Raw genomic sequence first — 14,841 nt, 5'->3', positions numbered from 1 at the left:
CTCTGTGTCTCAGTGACCCAGTGTCCTAGTGTCTCTGTGCCTCAGTGTCTCAGTGTCCCAGTGACCTAGTGTCCCAGTGTCCCAGTGTCTCTGTGTCTCTGTGTCTCTGTGTCTCAATGACCCAGTGTCGCTGTGTCTCTATGCCTCAGTGACCCAGTGTCCTAGTGTCTCTGTGTTTCTGTGTCTCAGTATCTCAGTTACCCAGTGTCCTAGTGTCTCTGTGTTTCTGTGTCTCAGTATCTCCGTTACCCAGTGTCCGAGTGTCTCTGTGCCTCTGTGTCTCTGTGACCCAGTGTCCCAGTGTCTCTGTGTCTCTGTGTCTCAGGGTCACAGTGTCCTAGTGTCTCCGTGTCCCAGTGTCCCAGTCTCTCTGTGTCTCAGTGTCTCAGTGTCTCAATGACCCCAGTGTCCCAGTGTCTCTGTGTCTCTGTGTCTCTGTGTCTCAGTGTTCCAGTGTCCCAGTGTCCTAGTGTATCTCTGTCTCAATGTCCCAGTTATCTAGTGTCTCTGTGTCTCAGTGTCTCAGCGTCTCAGTGTCTCAGTGTCCTAGTGTCTCTGTGTCTCTGTGTCTCTGTGTCTCAGTGGTCCAGTGTCCCAGTGTCTTAGTGTGCCAGTGTCTCTGTGTCTCAGTGTCTCAGTGTCATAGTGTCCTAGAGTCTTCGTGTCCCAGTGTCCCAGTGTCTCAGTGTCTCTGTGTCTCTGTGTCTCTGTGTCTCCGTGTCTCAGTGTCTCAATGACCCAGTGTCCCAGTGTCTCTGTGTCTCTGTGTCTCTGTGTCTCAGTGTCTCAGTGTCCTAGTGTCTCAGTGTCCCAGTGTCCCAGTGTCTCTGTGTCTCAGTGTCCCAGTGTCCTAGTGTCTCATTGTCTCAGTGTCTCAGTGTCGCAGTGTCCCAGTGTCTCAGTGTCTCCGTGTCCCAGTGTCCCAGGGTCCTCGTGTCTCAGCGTTCGAGCATCCCAGTATCTCAGTGTCTCAGTGTCACAGTGTCCCAATGTCCCAGTGTCCACGTGTATCTGTGTCTCTCTGTCTCAATGTCCAGTGTCATAGTGTCTCTGTGTCTCAGTGTCTCTGTGTCTCTGTGTCTCTGTGTCTCAGTGTCCCAATGTCCCTGTGTCTCAGTGTCCCAGTGTCGCAGTGTCTCAGTGTCTCTGTGTCTCAGTGTCTCAGTGTCCTAGTGTCTCAGTGTCTAAGTGTTCCAGTGTCTTAGCGTCCCAGTGTCGCTGTGTCTCAGTGTCCCAGTGTCCCAGTGTCTCAGTGTCCCAGTGTCTCAGTGTCCCAGTGTCTCAGTGTCTCTGTGTCTCAGTGTCTCAGTGTCCTAGTGTCTCAGTGTCCCAGTGTCCCAGTGTCTCAGTGTCTCTGTGTCTCAGTGTCTTAGTGTCCTAGTGTCTCAGTGTCCCAGTGTCGCTGTGTCTCAGTGTCTCAGTGTCCCAGTGTCTCAGTGTCCCAGTGTCCCAGTGTCTCAGTGTCTCTGTGTCTCAGTGTCTCAGTGTCCTAGTGTCTCAGTGTCCCAGTGTCCCAGTGTCTCAGTGTCTCTGTGTCTCAGTGTCACAGTGTCCTAGTGTCTCAGTGTCCCAGTGCCCCAGTGTCTCAGTGTCTCAGTGTCTCTATGTCTCTGTGTCTCAGTGTCTCAGTGTCCCAGTGTCCTAGTGTCTCTGTGGCTTAATGTCTCAGTGTCACAGTCTCCTAGTGTCTCAGTGTCCCAGTGTCTCTGTGTATCTGTGTCTCAGTGTCACAGTGTCCATGTATCTCAGTGTCCCAGTGTCCAAGTGTCTCTGTGTATCTGTGTCTCTGGGTCTCAATGACCCAGTGTCGCTGTGTCTCTGTGTCTCAGTGACCCAGTGCCTAGTGTCTCTGTGTCTCTGTGTCTCAGTATTTCAGTGACCCAGTGTCCTAGTGTCTCCGTGTCTCTGTGCCTTTGTGTCTCAGTGTCTCAGTGACCCAGTGACCCAGTGTCCCAGTGTCTCTGTGTCTCTGTCTCTCTGTGTCTCAGTGTTCCAGTGTCCCAGTGTCCTAGTGTCTCTCTGTCTCAAGGTCCAAGTGTCATCGTGTCTCTGTGTCTCACTGTCCCAGTGACACAGTGGCCTAGTGTCTGTGTCTCTGTGTCTCAGTATCTCAGTGACCCAGTGTCCCAGTGTCTCTGTGTCTCTGTCTCTCTGTGTCTCAGTATCTCAGTGACCCAGTGTCCTAGTGTCTCTGTGTCTCTGTGCCTCTGTGTCTCAGTGTTCCAGTGTCCCAGTGTCCTAGTGTATCTCTGTCACAATGTCCCAGTGTCCTAGTATCTCTGTCTCTCAGTGTCTCTGTGTCTCAGTGAACCAGTGTCCTAGTGTCTCTGTGTCTCTGTGTCTCAGTGGTCCAGTGTCCCAGTGTCCCAGTGTCCTAGTGTCTTAGTGTCTCTCTGTCTCAATGTCCCAGTGTCCTAGTGACTCGATGTCTCTGTGTCGCTGTGTCTCTGTGTCTCAGTGTCCCAATGTTCCAGTGTATCTGTGTCTCAGTGTCACAGTGTCACAGTGTCTCTGTGTCTCTGTGTCTCTGTGTCTCAGTGTCTCTGTGTCTCTGTGGCTCATTGTCCCAGTGTCTTAGTGTCCCAGTGTCTCTGTGTCTCAGTGTCATAGTGTCCTAGTGTCTCAGTGTCCCAGTGTCCAAGTGTCCCAGTGTCTCTGTGTCTCAGTGTCTCTGTGTCTCTGTGTCTTAGTGTCTCTCTCTCTCAATGTCCCAGTGTCCTAGTGTCTCTATGTCTCTGTGTCACTGTGTCTCTGTGTCTCATTGTCCCAATGTCCCAGTGTCTCAGTGTCACAGTGTCACAGTGTCTCTGTGTCTCAGTGTCTCTGTGTCTCTGTGTCTCAGTGTCCCAGTGTCTTAGTGTCCCAGTGTCTCTGTGTCTCAGTGTCATAGTGTCCTAGTGTCTCAGTGTCCCAGTGTCCAAGTGTCCCAGTGTCTCTGTGTCTCAGTGTCTCTGTGTCTCAGTGTCTCAGTGTCCCAGTGTCCTAGTGTCTCTGTGGCTTAATGTCTCAGTGTCACAGTCTCCTAGTGTCCCAGTGTCCCAGTGTCTCTGTGTATCTGTGTCTCAGTGTCACAGTGTCCATGTATCTCAGTGTCCCAGTGTCCAAGTGTCTCTGTGTATCTGTGTCTCTGGGTCTCAATGACCCAGTGTCGCTGTGTCTCTGTGTCTCAGTGACCCAGTGCCTAGTGTCTCTGTGTCTCTGTGTCTCAGTATTTCAGTGACCCAGTGTCCTAGTGTCTCCGTGTCTCTGTGCCTTTGTGTCTCAGTGTCTCAGTGACCCAGTGACCCAGTGTCCCAGTGTCTCTGTGTCTCTGTCTCTCTGTGTCTCAGTGTTCCAGTGTCCCAGTGTCCTAGTGTCTCTCTGTCTCAAGGTCCAAGTGTCATCGTGTCTCTGTGTCTCACTGTCCCAGTGACACAGTGGCCTAGTGTCTGTGTCTCTGTGTCTCAGTATCTCAGTGACCCAGTGTCCCAGTGTCTCTGTGTCTCTGTCTCTCTGTGTCTCAGTATCTCAGTGACCCAGTGTCCTAGTGTCTCTGTGTCTCTGTGTCTCTGTGTCTCAGTGATTCCAGTGTCCCAATGTCCCAGTGTCCTCGTGTCTCTCTGTCTCAATGTCCCAGTATCCTAGTGTCTCTGTGTCTCTGTGTCTCTGTGTCTCAGTGTCCCAATGTCCCAGTGTCCCAGTGTATCTGTATCTCAGTGTCTCTGTGTCTCCGTGTCTCAGTGTCTCTATGTCTCTGTGTCACAGTGTCTCAGTGTCACAGTTTCCTAGTGTCTCAGTGTCCCAGTGTTCCAGTGTCTCTGTGTCTCAGTGTCCCAGTGTCCTAGTGTCTCATTGTCTCAGTGTCTCAGTGTCACAGTGTCCTAGTGTCTCAGTGACCCAGTGTCCTAGTGTCTCTGTGTCTCTGTGTCTCAGTATCTCAGTGACCCAGTGTCCTAGTGTCTCCGTGTCTCTGTGTCTCTGTGTCTCAGTGTCTCAATGACCCAGTGTCCCAATGTCTCTGTGTCTCTGTGCCTCTGTGTCTCAGTGTTCCAGTGTCCCAGTGTCCTAGTGTATCTCTGTCACAATGTCCCAGTGTCCTAGTATCTCTGTCTCTCATTGTTTCTGTGTCTCAGTGAACCAGTGTCCTAGTGTCTCTGTGTCTCTGTGTCTCAGTGGTCCAGTGTCCCAGTGTCCCAGTGTCCTAGTGTCTTAGTGTCTCTCTGTCTCAATGTCCCAGTGTCCTAGTGACTCTATGTCTCTGTGTCGCTGTGTCTCTGTGTCTCAGTGTCCCAATGTTCCAGTGTATCTGTGTCTCAGTGTCACAGTGTCACAGTGTCTCTGTGTCTCTGTGTCTCTGTGTCTCAGTGTCTCTGTGTCTCTGTGGCTCATTGTCCCAGTGTCTTACTGTCCCAGTGTCTCTGTGTCTCAGTGTCATAGTGTCTTAGTGTCTCAGTGTCCCAGTGTCCAAGTGTCCCAGTGTCTCTGTGTCTCAGTGTCTCTGTATCTCTGTGTCTTAGTGTCTCTCTCTCTCAATGTCCCAGTGTCCTAGTGTCTCTATGTCTCTGTGTCACTGTGTCTCTGTGTCTCATTGTCCCAATGTCCCAGTGTCTCAGTGTCACAGTGTCACAGTGTCTCTGTGTCTCAGTGTCTCTGTGTCTCTGTGTCTCAGTGTCCCAGTGTCTTAGTGTCCCAGTGTCTCTGTGTCTCAGTGTCATAGTGTCCTAGTGTCTCAGTGTCCCAGTGTCCAAGTGTCCCAGTGTCTCTGTGTCTCAGTGTCTCTGTGTCTCAGTGTCTCAGTGTCCCAGTGTCCTAGTGTCTCTGTGGCTTAATGTCTCAGTGTCACAGTCTCCTAGTGTCTCAGTGTCCCAGTGTCCCAGTGTCTCTGTGTATCTGTGTCTCAGTGTCACAGTGTCCATGTATCTCAGTGTCCCAGTGTCCAAGTGTCTCTGTGTATCTGTGTCTCTGGGTCTCAATGACCCAGTGTCGCTGTGTCTCTGTGTCTCAGTGACCCAGTGCCTAGTGTCTCTGTGTCTCTGTGTCTCAGTATTTCAGTGACCCAGTGTCCTAGTGTCTCCGTGTTTCTGTGCCTTTGTGTCTCAGTGTCTCAGTGACCCAGTGACCCAGTGACCCAGTGTCCCAGTGTCTCTGTGTCTCTGTCTCTCTGTGTCTCAGTGTTCCAGTGTCCCAGTGTCCTAGTGTCTCTCTGTCTCAAGGTCCAAGTGTCATCGTGTCTCTGTGTCTCACTGTCCCAGTGACACAGTGGCCTAGTGTCTGTGTCTCTGTGTCTCAGTATCTCAGTGACCCAGTGTCCCAGTGTCTCTGTGTCTCTGTCTCTCTGTGTCTCAGTATCTCAGTGACCCAGTGTCCTAGTGTCTCTGTGTCTCTGTGTCTCTGTGTCTCAGTGATTCCAGTGTCCCAGTGTCCCAGTGTCCTCGTGTCTCTCTGTCTCAATGTCCCAGTATCCTAGTGTCTCTGTGTCTCTGTGTCTCTGTGTCTCAGTGTCCCAATGTCCCAGTGTCCCAGTGTATCTGTATCTCAGTGTCTCTGTGTCTCCGTGTCTCAGTGTCTCTATGTCTCTGTGTCACAGTGTCTCAGTGTCACAGTTTCCTAGTGTCTCAGTGTCCCAGTGTTCCAGTGTCTCTGTGTCTCAGTGTCCCAGTGTCCTAGTGTCTCATTGTCTCAGTGTCTCAGTGTCACAGTGTCCTAGTGTCTCAGTGACCCAGTGTCCTAGTGTCTCTGTGTCTCTGTGTCTCAGTATCTCAGTGACCCAGTGTCCTAGTGTCTCCGTGTCTCTGTGTCTCTGTGTCTCTGTGTCTCAGTGTCTCAATGACCCAGTGTCCCACTGTCTCTGTGTCTCTGTGCCGCTGTGTCTCAGTGTCCCAGTGTCCCAGTGTCCTAGTGTATCTCTGTCACAATGTCCCAGTGTCCTAGTATCTCTGTCTCTCAGTGTCTCTGTGTCTCAGTGAACCAGTGTCCTAGTGTCTCTGTGTCTCTGTGTCTCAGTGGTCCAGTGTCCCAGTGTCCCAGTGTCCTAGTGTCTTAGTGTCTCTCTGTCTCAATGTCCCAGTGTCCTAGTGACTCTATGTCTCTGTGTCGCTGTGTCTCTGTGTCTCAGTGTCACAGTGTCTCTGTGTCTCTGTGTCTCTGTGTCTCAGTGTCTCTGTGTCTCTGTGGCTCATTGTCCCAGTGTCTTAGTGTCCCAGTGTCTCTGTGTCTCAGTGTCATAGTGTCCTAGTGTCTCAGTGTCCCAGTGTCCAAGTGTCCCAGTGTCTCTGTGTCTCAGTGTCTCTGTGTTTCTGTGTCTTAGTGTCTCTCTCTCTCAATGTCCCAGTGTCCTAGTGTCTCTATGTCTCTGTGTCACTGTGTCTCTGTGTCTCATTGTCCCAATGTCCCAGTGTCTCAGTGTCACAGTGTCTTAGTGTCCCAGTGACTCTGTGTCTCAGTGTCATAGTGTCCTAGTGTCTCAGTGTCCCAGTGTCCAAGTGTCCCAGTGTCTCTGTGTCTCTGTGTCTCTGTGTCTTAGTGTCTCTCTGTCTCAATGTCCCAGTGTCTCTATGTCTCTGTGTCACTGTGTCTCTGTGTCTCATTGTCCCAATGTCCCAGTGTATCTGTGTCACAGTGTCACAGTGTCTCTGTGTCTCTGTGTCTCAGTGTCTCAGTGTCTCTGTGTCTCAGTGTCCCAGTGTCTTAGTGTCCCAGTGTCTCTGTGTCTCAGTGTCATAGTGTCCTAGTGTCTCAGTGTCCCAGTGTCCAAGTGTCCCAGTGTCTCTGTGTCTCTGTGTCTCTGTGTCTCCGCGTCTCTGTGTCTCAGTGTCGCAGTGTCCCAGTGTCTCTGTGTCTCTGTGTCTCAGTGTCACAGTGTCCTAGTGTCTCAGTGTCCCAGTGTCCCAGTGTCCCAGTGTCTCTGTGTCTCAGTGTCACAGTGTCCTAGTGTCTCAGTGTCCCAGTATCCCAGTGTCTCAGTGACTCAGTGTCCCAGTGTCCTAGTGTCTCATTGTCTCAGTGACTCAGTGTCCCAATGTCCTAGTGTCTCATTGTCTCAGTGTCTCAGTGTACCAGTGTCCCAGTGTCTCTGTGTCTCAGTGTCCCAGTGTCCTAGTGTCTCATTGTCTCAGTGTCTCAGTATCTCAGTGTCTCTATGTCTCTGTGTCTCAGTGTCCCAGTGTCCCAGTGTCTCTGTGTCTCTGTTTCTCAGTGTCAGAGTGTCCTAGTGTCTCAGTGTCCCAGTGTCCTAGTGTCTCTGTGTCCCAGTGTCCCTGTGTCTCTGTGTCTCCGTGTCTCTGTGTCTCAGTGTTCCAGTGTCCCAGTGTCCTAGTTTCTCCCTGTCTCAATGTCTAAGTGTCCAAGTGTCTCTGTGTCTCAGTGTCCATGTGTACCCAGTGGCCTAGTGTCTCTGTGTATCTGTGTCTCAGTATCTCAGTGACCCAGTGTCTCAGTGTCTCTGTGTCTCTGTCTCTCTGTGTCTCTGTGTCTCTGTCTCTCTGTGACCCAGTGTCCCAGTGTCTCTGTGTCTCTGTGTCTCTGTGTCTCATTGTCCCAGTGTCCTCGTGTCTCTCTGTCTCAATGTCCCAGTGTCCGAGTGTCTCTGTGCCTCTGTGTCTCTGTGACCCAGTGTCCCAGTGTCTCTGTGTCTCTGTGTCTCAGGGTCACAGTGTCCTAGTGTCTCCGTGTCCCAGTGTCCCAGTCTCTCTGTGTCTCAGTGTCTCAGTGTCTCAATGACCCCAGTGTCCCAGTGTCTCTGTGTCTCTGTGTCTCTGTGTCTCAGTGTTCCAGTGTCCCAGTGTCCTAGTGTATCTCTGTCTCAATGTCCCAGTTATCTAGTGTCTCTGTGTCTCAGTGTCTCAGCGTCTCAGTGTCTCAGTGTCCTAGTGTCTCTGTGTCTCTGTGTCTCTGTGTCTCAGTGGTCCAGTGTCCCAGTGTCTTAGTGTGCCAGTGTCTCTGTGTCTCAGTGTCTCAGTGTCATAGTGTCCTAGAGTCTTCGTGTCCCAGTGTCCCAGTGTCTCAGTGTCTCTGTGTCTCTGTGTCTCTGTGTCTCCGTGTCTCAGTGTCTCAATGACCCAGTGTCCCAGTGTCTCTGTGTCTCTGTGTCTCTGTGTCTCAGTGTCTCAGTGTCCTAGTGTCTCAGTGTCCCAGTGTCCCAGTGTCTCTGTGTCTCAGTGTCCCAGTGTCCTAGTGTCTCATTGTCTCAGTGTCTCAGTGTCGCAGTGTCCCAGTGTCTCAGTGTCTCCGTGTCCCAGTGTCCCAGGGTCCTCGTGTCTCAGCGTTCGAGCATCCCAGTATCTCAGTGTCTCAGTGTCACAGTGTCCCAATGTCCCAGTGTCCACGTGTATCTGTGTCTCTCTGTCTCAATGTCCCAGTGTCATAGTGTCTCTGTGTCTCAGTGTCTCTGTGTCTCTGTGTCTCTGTGTCTCAGTGTCCCAATGTCCCTGTGTCTCAGTGTCCCAGTGTCGCAGTGTCTCAGTGTCTCTGTGTCTCAGTGTCTCAGTGTCCTAGTGTCTCAGTGTCTAAGTGTTCCAGTGTCTTAGCGTCCCAGTGTCGCTGTGTCTCAGTGTCCCAGTGTCCCAGTGTCTCAGTGTCCCAGTGTCTCAGTGTCCCAGTGTCTCAGTGTCTCTGTGTCTCAGTGTCTCAGTGTCCTAGTGTCTCAGTGTCCCAGTGTCCCAGTGTCTCAGTGTCTCTGTGTCTCAGTGTCTTAGTGTCCTAGTGTCTCAGTGTCCCAGTGTCGCTGTGTCTCAGTGTCTCAGTGTCCCAGTGTCTCAGTGTCCCAGTGTCCCAGTGTCTCAGTGTCTCTGTGTCTCAGTGTCTCAGTGTCCTAGTGTCTCAGTGTCCCAGTGTCCCAGTGTCTCAGTGTCTCTGTGTCTCAGTGTCACAGTGTCCTAGTGTCTCAGTGTCCCAGTGCCCCAGTGTCTCAGTGTCTCAGTGTCTCTATGTCTCTGTGTCTCAGTGTCTCAGTGTCCCAGTGTCCTAGTGTCTCTGTGGCTTAATGTCTCAGTGTCACAGTCTCCTAGTGTCTCAGTGTCCCAGTGTCTCTGTGTATCTGTGTCTCAGTGTCACAGTGTCCATGTATCTCAGTGTCCCAGTGTCCAAGTGTCTCTGTGTATCTGTGTCTCTGGGTCTCAATGACCCAGTGTCGCTGTGTCTCTGTGTCTCAGTGACCCAGTGCCTAGTGTCTCTGTGTCTCTGTGTCTCAGTATTTCAGTGACCCAGTGTCCTAGTGTCTCCGTGTCTCTGTGCCTTTGTGTCTCAGTGTCTCAGTGACCCAGTGACCCAGTGTCCCAGTGTCTCTGTGTCTCTGTCTCTCTGTGTCTCAGTGTTCCAGTGTCCCAGTGTCCTAGTGTCTCTCTGTCTCAAGGTCCAAGTGTCATCGTGTCTCTGTGTCTCACTGTCCCAGTGACACAGTGGCCTAGTGTCTGTGTCTCTGTGTCTCAGTATCTCAGTGACCCAGTGTCCCAGTGTCTCTGTGTCTCTGTCTCTCTGTGTCTCAGTATCTCAGTGACCCAGTGTCCTAGTGTCTCTGTGTCTCTGTGCCTCTGTGTCTCAGTGTTCCAGTGTCCCAGTGTCCTAGTGTATCTCTGTCACAATGTCCCAGTGTCCTAGTATCTCTGTCTCTCAGTGTCTCTGTGTCTCAGTGAACCAGTGTCCTAGTGTCTCTGTGTCTCTGTGTCTCAGTGGTCCAGTGTCCCAGTGTCCCAGTGTCCTAGTGTCTTAGTGTCTCTCTGTCTCAATGTCCCAGTGTCCTAGTGACTCGATGTCTCTGTGTCGCTGTGTCTCTGTGTCTCAGTGTCCCAATGTTCCAGTGTATCTGTGTCTCAGTGTCACAGTGTCACAGTGTCTCTGTGTCTCTGTGTCTCTGTGTCTCAGTGTCTCTGTGTCTCTGTGGCTCATTGTCCCAGTGTCTTAGTGTCCCAGTGTCTCTGTGTCTCAGTGTCATAGTGTCCTAGTGTCTCAGTGTCCCAGTGTCCAAGTGTCCCAGTGTCTCTGTGTCTCAGTGTCTCTGTGTCTCTGTGTCTTAGTGTCTCTCTCTCTCAATGTCCCAGTGTCCTAGTGTCTCTATGTCTCTGTGTCACTGTGTCTCTGTGTCTCATTGTCCCAATGTCCCAGTGTCTCAGTGTCACAGTGTCACAGTGTCTCTGTGTCTCAGTGTCTCTGTGTCTCTGTGTCTCAGTGTCCCAGTGTCTTAGTGTCCCAGTGTCTCTGTGTCTCAGTGTCATAGTGTCCTAGTGTCTCAGTGTCCCAGTGTCCAAGTGTCCCAGTGTCTCTGTGTCTCAGTGTCTCTGTGTCTCAGTGTCTCAGTGTCCCAGTGTCCTAGTGTCTCTGTGGCTTAATGTCTCAGTGTCACAGTCTCCTAGTGTCCCAGTGTCCCAGTGTCTCTGTGTATCTGTGTCTCAGTGTCACAGTGTCCATGTATCTCAGTGTCCCAGTGTCCAAGTGTCTCTGTGTATCTGTGTCTCTGGGTCTCAATGACCCAGTGTCGCTGTGTCTCTGTGTCTCAGTGACCCAGTGCCTAGTGTCTCTGTGTCTCTGTGTCTCAGTATTTCAGTGACCCAGTGTCCTAGTGTCTCCGTGTCTCTGTGCCTTTGTGTCTCAGTGTCTCAGTGACCCAGTGACCCAGTGTCCCAGTGTCTCTGTGTCTCTGTCTCTCTGTGTCTCAGTGTTCCAGTGTCCCAGTGTCCTAGTGTCTCTCTGTCTCAAGGTCCAAGTGTCATCGTGTCTCTGTGTCTCACTGTCCCAGTGACACAGTGGCCTAGTGTCTGTGTCTCTGTGTCTCAGTATCTCAGTGACCCAGTGTCCCAGTGTCTCTGTGTCTCTGTCTCTCTGTGTCTCAGTATCTCAGTGACCCAGTGTCCTAGTGTCTCTGTGTCTCTGTGTCTCTGTGTCTCAGTGATTCCAGTGTCCCAATGTCCCAGTGTCCTCGTGTCTCTCTGTCTCAATGTCCCAGTATCCTAGTGTCTCTGTGTCTCTGTGTCTCTGTGTCTCAGTGTCCCAATGTCCCAGTGTCCCAGTGTATCTGTATCTCAGTGTCTCTGTGTCTCCGTGTCTCAGTGTCTCTATGTCTCTGTGTCACAGTGTCTCAGTGTCACAGTTTCCTAGTGTCTCAGTGTCCCAGTGTTCCAGTGTCTCTGTGTCTCAGTGTCCCAGTGTCCTAGTGTCTCATTGTCTCAGTGTCTCAGTGTCACAGTGTCCTAGTGTCTCAGTGACCCAGTGTCCTAGTGTCTCTGTGTCTCTGTGTCTCAGTATCTCAGTGACCCAGTGTCCTAGTGTCTCCGTGTCTCTGTGTCTCTGTGTCTCTGTGTCTCAGTGTCTCAATGACCCAGTGTCCCAATGTCTCTGTGTCTCTGTGCCTCTGTGTCTCAGTGTTCCAGTGTCCCAGTGTCCTAGTGTATCTCTGTCACAATGTCCCAGTGTCCTAGTATCTCTGTCTCTCATTGTTTCTGTGTCTCAGTGAACCAGTGTCCTAGTGTCTCTGTGTCTCTGTGTCTCAGTGGTCCAGTGTCCCAGTGTCCCAGTGTCCTAGTGTCTTAGTGTCTCTCTGTCTCAATGTCCCAGTGTCCTAGTGACTCTATGTCTCTGTGTCGCTGTGTCTCTGTGTCTCAGTGTCCCAATGTTCCAGTGTATCTGTGTCTCAGTGTCACAGTGTCACAGTGTCTCTGTGTCTCTGTGTCTCTGTGTCTCAGTGTCTCTGTGTCTCTGTGGCTCATTGTCCCAGTGTCTTACTGTCCCAGTGTCTCTGTGTCTCAGTGTCATAGTGTCTTAGTGTCTCAGTGTCCCAGTGTCCAAGTGTCCCAGTGTCTCTGTGTCTCAGTGTCTCTGTATCTCTGTGTCTTAGTGTCTCTCTCTCTCAATGTCCCAGTGTCCTAGTGTCTCTATGTCTCTGTGTCACTGTGTCTCTGTGTCTCATTGTCCCAATGTCCCAGTGTCTCAGTGTCACAGTGTCACAGTGTCTCTGTGTCTCAGTGTCTCTGTGTCTCTGTGTCTCAGTGTCCCAGTGTCTTAGTGTCCCAGTGTCTCTGTGTCTCAGTGTCATAGTGTCCTAGTGTCCTAGTGTCTCTGTGGCTTAATGTCTCAGTGTCACAGTCTCCTAGTGTCTCAGTGTCCCAGTGTCCCAGTGTCTCTGTGTATCTGTGTCTCAGTGTCACAGTGTCCATGTATCTCAGTGTCCCAGTGTCCAAGTGTCTCTGTGTATCTGTGTCTCTGGGTCTCAATGACCCAGTGTCGCTGTGTCTCTGTGTCTCAGTGACCCAGTGCCTAGTGTCTCTGTGTCTCTGTGTCTCAGTATTTCAGTGACCCAGTGTCCTAGTGTCTCCGTGTTTCTGTGCCTTTGTGTCTCAGTGTCTCAGTGACCCAGTGACCCAGTGACCCAGTGTCCCAGTGTCTCTGTGTCTCTGTCTCTCTGTGTCTCAGTGTTCCAGTGTCCCAGTGTCCTAGTGTCTCTCTGTCTCAAGGTCCAAGTGTCATCGTGTCTCTGTGTCTCACTGTCCCAGTGACACAGTGGCCTAGTGTCTGTGTCTCTGTGTCTCAGTATCTCAGTGACCCAGTGTCCCAGTGTCTCTGTGTCTCTGTCTCTCTGTGTCTCAGTATCTCAGTGACCCAGTGTCCTAGTGTCTCTGTGTCTCTGTGTCTCTGTGTCTCAGTGATTCCAGTGTCCCAGTGTCCCAGTGTCCTCGTGTCTCTCTGTCTCAATGTCCCAGTATCCTAGTGTCTCTGTGTCTCTGTGTCTCTGTGTCTCAGTGTCCCAATGTCCCAGTGTCCCAGTGTATCTGTATCTCAGTGTCTCTGTGTCTCCGTGTCTCAGTGTCTCTATGTCTCTGTGTCACAGTGTCTCAGTGTCACAGTTTCCTAGTGTCTCAGTGTCCCAGTGTTCCAGTGTCTCTGTGTCTCAGTGTCCTAGTGTCTCATTGTCTCAGTGTCTCAGTGTCACAGTGTCCTAGTGTCTCAGTGACCCAGTGTCCTAGTGTCTCTGTGTCTCTGTGTCTCAGTATCTCAGTGACCCAGTGTCCTAGTGTCTCCGTGTCTCTGTGTCTCTGTGTCTCTGTGTCTCAGTGTCTCAATGACCCAGTGTCCCACTGTCTCTGTGTCTCTGTGCCGCTGTGTCTCAGTGTCCCAGTGTCCCAGTGTCCTAGTGTATCTCTGTCACAATGTCCCAGTGTCCTAGTATCTCTGTCTCTCAGTGTCTCTGTGTCTCAGTGAACCAGTGTCCTAGTGTCTCTGTGTCTCTGTGTCTCAGTGGTCCAGTGTCCCAGTGTCCCAGTGTCCTAGTGTCTTAGTGTCTCTCTGTCTCAATGTCCCAGTGTCCTAGTGACTCTATGTCTCTGTGTCGCTGTGTCTCTGTGTCTCAGTGTCACAGTGTCTCTGTGTCTCTGTGTCTCTGTGTCTCAGTGTCTCTGTGTCTCTGTGGCTCATTGTCCCAGTGTCTTAGTGTCCCAGTGTCTCTGTGTCTCAGTGTCATAGTGTCCTAGTGTCTCAGTGTCCCAGTGTCCAAGTGTCCCAGTGTCTCTGTGTCTCAGTGTCTCTGTGTTTCTGTGTCTTAGTGTCTCTCTCTCTCAATGTCCCAGTGTCCTAGTGTCTCTATGTCTCTGTGTCACTGTGTCTCTGTGTCTCATTGTCCCAATGTCCCAGTGTCTCAGTGTCACAGTGTCTTAGTGTCCCAGTGACTCTGTGTCTCAGTGTCATAGTGTCCTAGTGTCTCAGTGTCCCAGTGTCCAAGTGTCCCAGTGTCTCTGTGTCTCTGTGTCTCTGTGTCTTAGTGTCTCTCTGTCTCAATGTCCCAGTGTCTCTATGTCTCTGTGTCACTGTGTCTCTGTGTCTCATTGTCCCAATGTCCCAGTGTATCTGTGTCACAGTGTCACAGTGTCTCTGTGTCTCTGTGTCTCAGTGTCTCAGTGTCTCTGTGTCTCAGTGTCCCAGTGTCTTAGTGTCCCAGTGTCTCTGTGTCTCAGTGTCATAGTGTCCTAGTGTCTCAGTGTCCCAGTGTCCAAGTGTCCCAGTGTCTCTGTGTCTCTGTGTCTCTGTGTCTCCGCGTCTCTGTGTCTCAGTGTCGCAGTGTCCCAGTGTCTCTGTGTCTCTGTGTCTCAGTGTCACAGTGTCCTAGTGTCTCAGTGTCCCAGTGTCCCAGTGTCCCAGTGTCTCTGTGTCTCAGTGTCACAGTGTCCTAGTGTCTCAGTGTCCCAGTATCCCAGTGTCTCAGTGACTCAGTGTCCCAGTGTCCTAGTGTCTCATTGTCTCAGTGACTCAGTGTCCCAATGTCCTAGTGTCTCATTGTCTCAGTGTCTCAGTGTACCAGTGTCCCAGTGTCTCTGTGTCTCAGTGTCCCAGTGTCCTAGTGTCTCATTGTCTCAGTGTCTCAGTATCTCAGTGTCTCTATGTCTCTGTGTCTCAGTGTCCCAGTGTCCCAGTGTCTCTGTGTCTCTGTTTCTCAGTGTCAGAGTGTCCTAGTGTCTCAGTGTCCCAGTGTCCTAGTGTCTCTGTGTCCCAGTGTCCCTGTGTCTCTGTGTCTCCGTGTCTCTGTGTCTCAGTGTTCCAGTGTCCCAGTGTCCTAGTTTCTCCCTGTCTCAATGTCTAAGTGTCCAAGTGTCTCTGTGTCTCAGTGTCCATGTGTACCCAGTGGCCTAGTGTCTCTGTGTATCTGTGTCTCAGTATCTCAGTGACCCAGTGTCTCAGTGTCTCTGTGTCTCTGTCTCTCTGTGTCTCTGTGTCTCTGTCTCTCTGTGACCCAGTGTCCCAGTGTCTCTGTGTCTCTGTGTCTCTGTGTCTCATTGTCCCAGTGTCCTCGTGTCTCTCTGTCTCAATGTCCCAGTGTCCTAGTGTCTCAGTGTCCCAGTGTCTTAGTGTCCCAGTGTCTCTGTGTCTCAGTGTCATAGTGTCCTA

The sequence above is a fragment of the Pristiophorus japonicus genome, chromosome 9 (assembly GCF_044704955.1).
Source record: "Pristiophorus japonicus isolate sPriJap1 chromosome 9, sPriJap1.hap1, whole genome shotgun sequence".
In the NCBI taxonomy this organism is placed as follows: Eukaryota; Metazoa; Chordata; class Chondrichthyes; family Pristiophoridae; genus Pristiophorus; species Pristiophorus japonicus.
Note: the sequence above shows the minus strand (reverse complement) of the source record.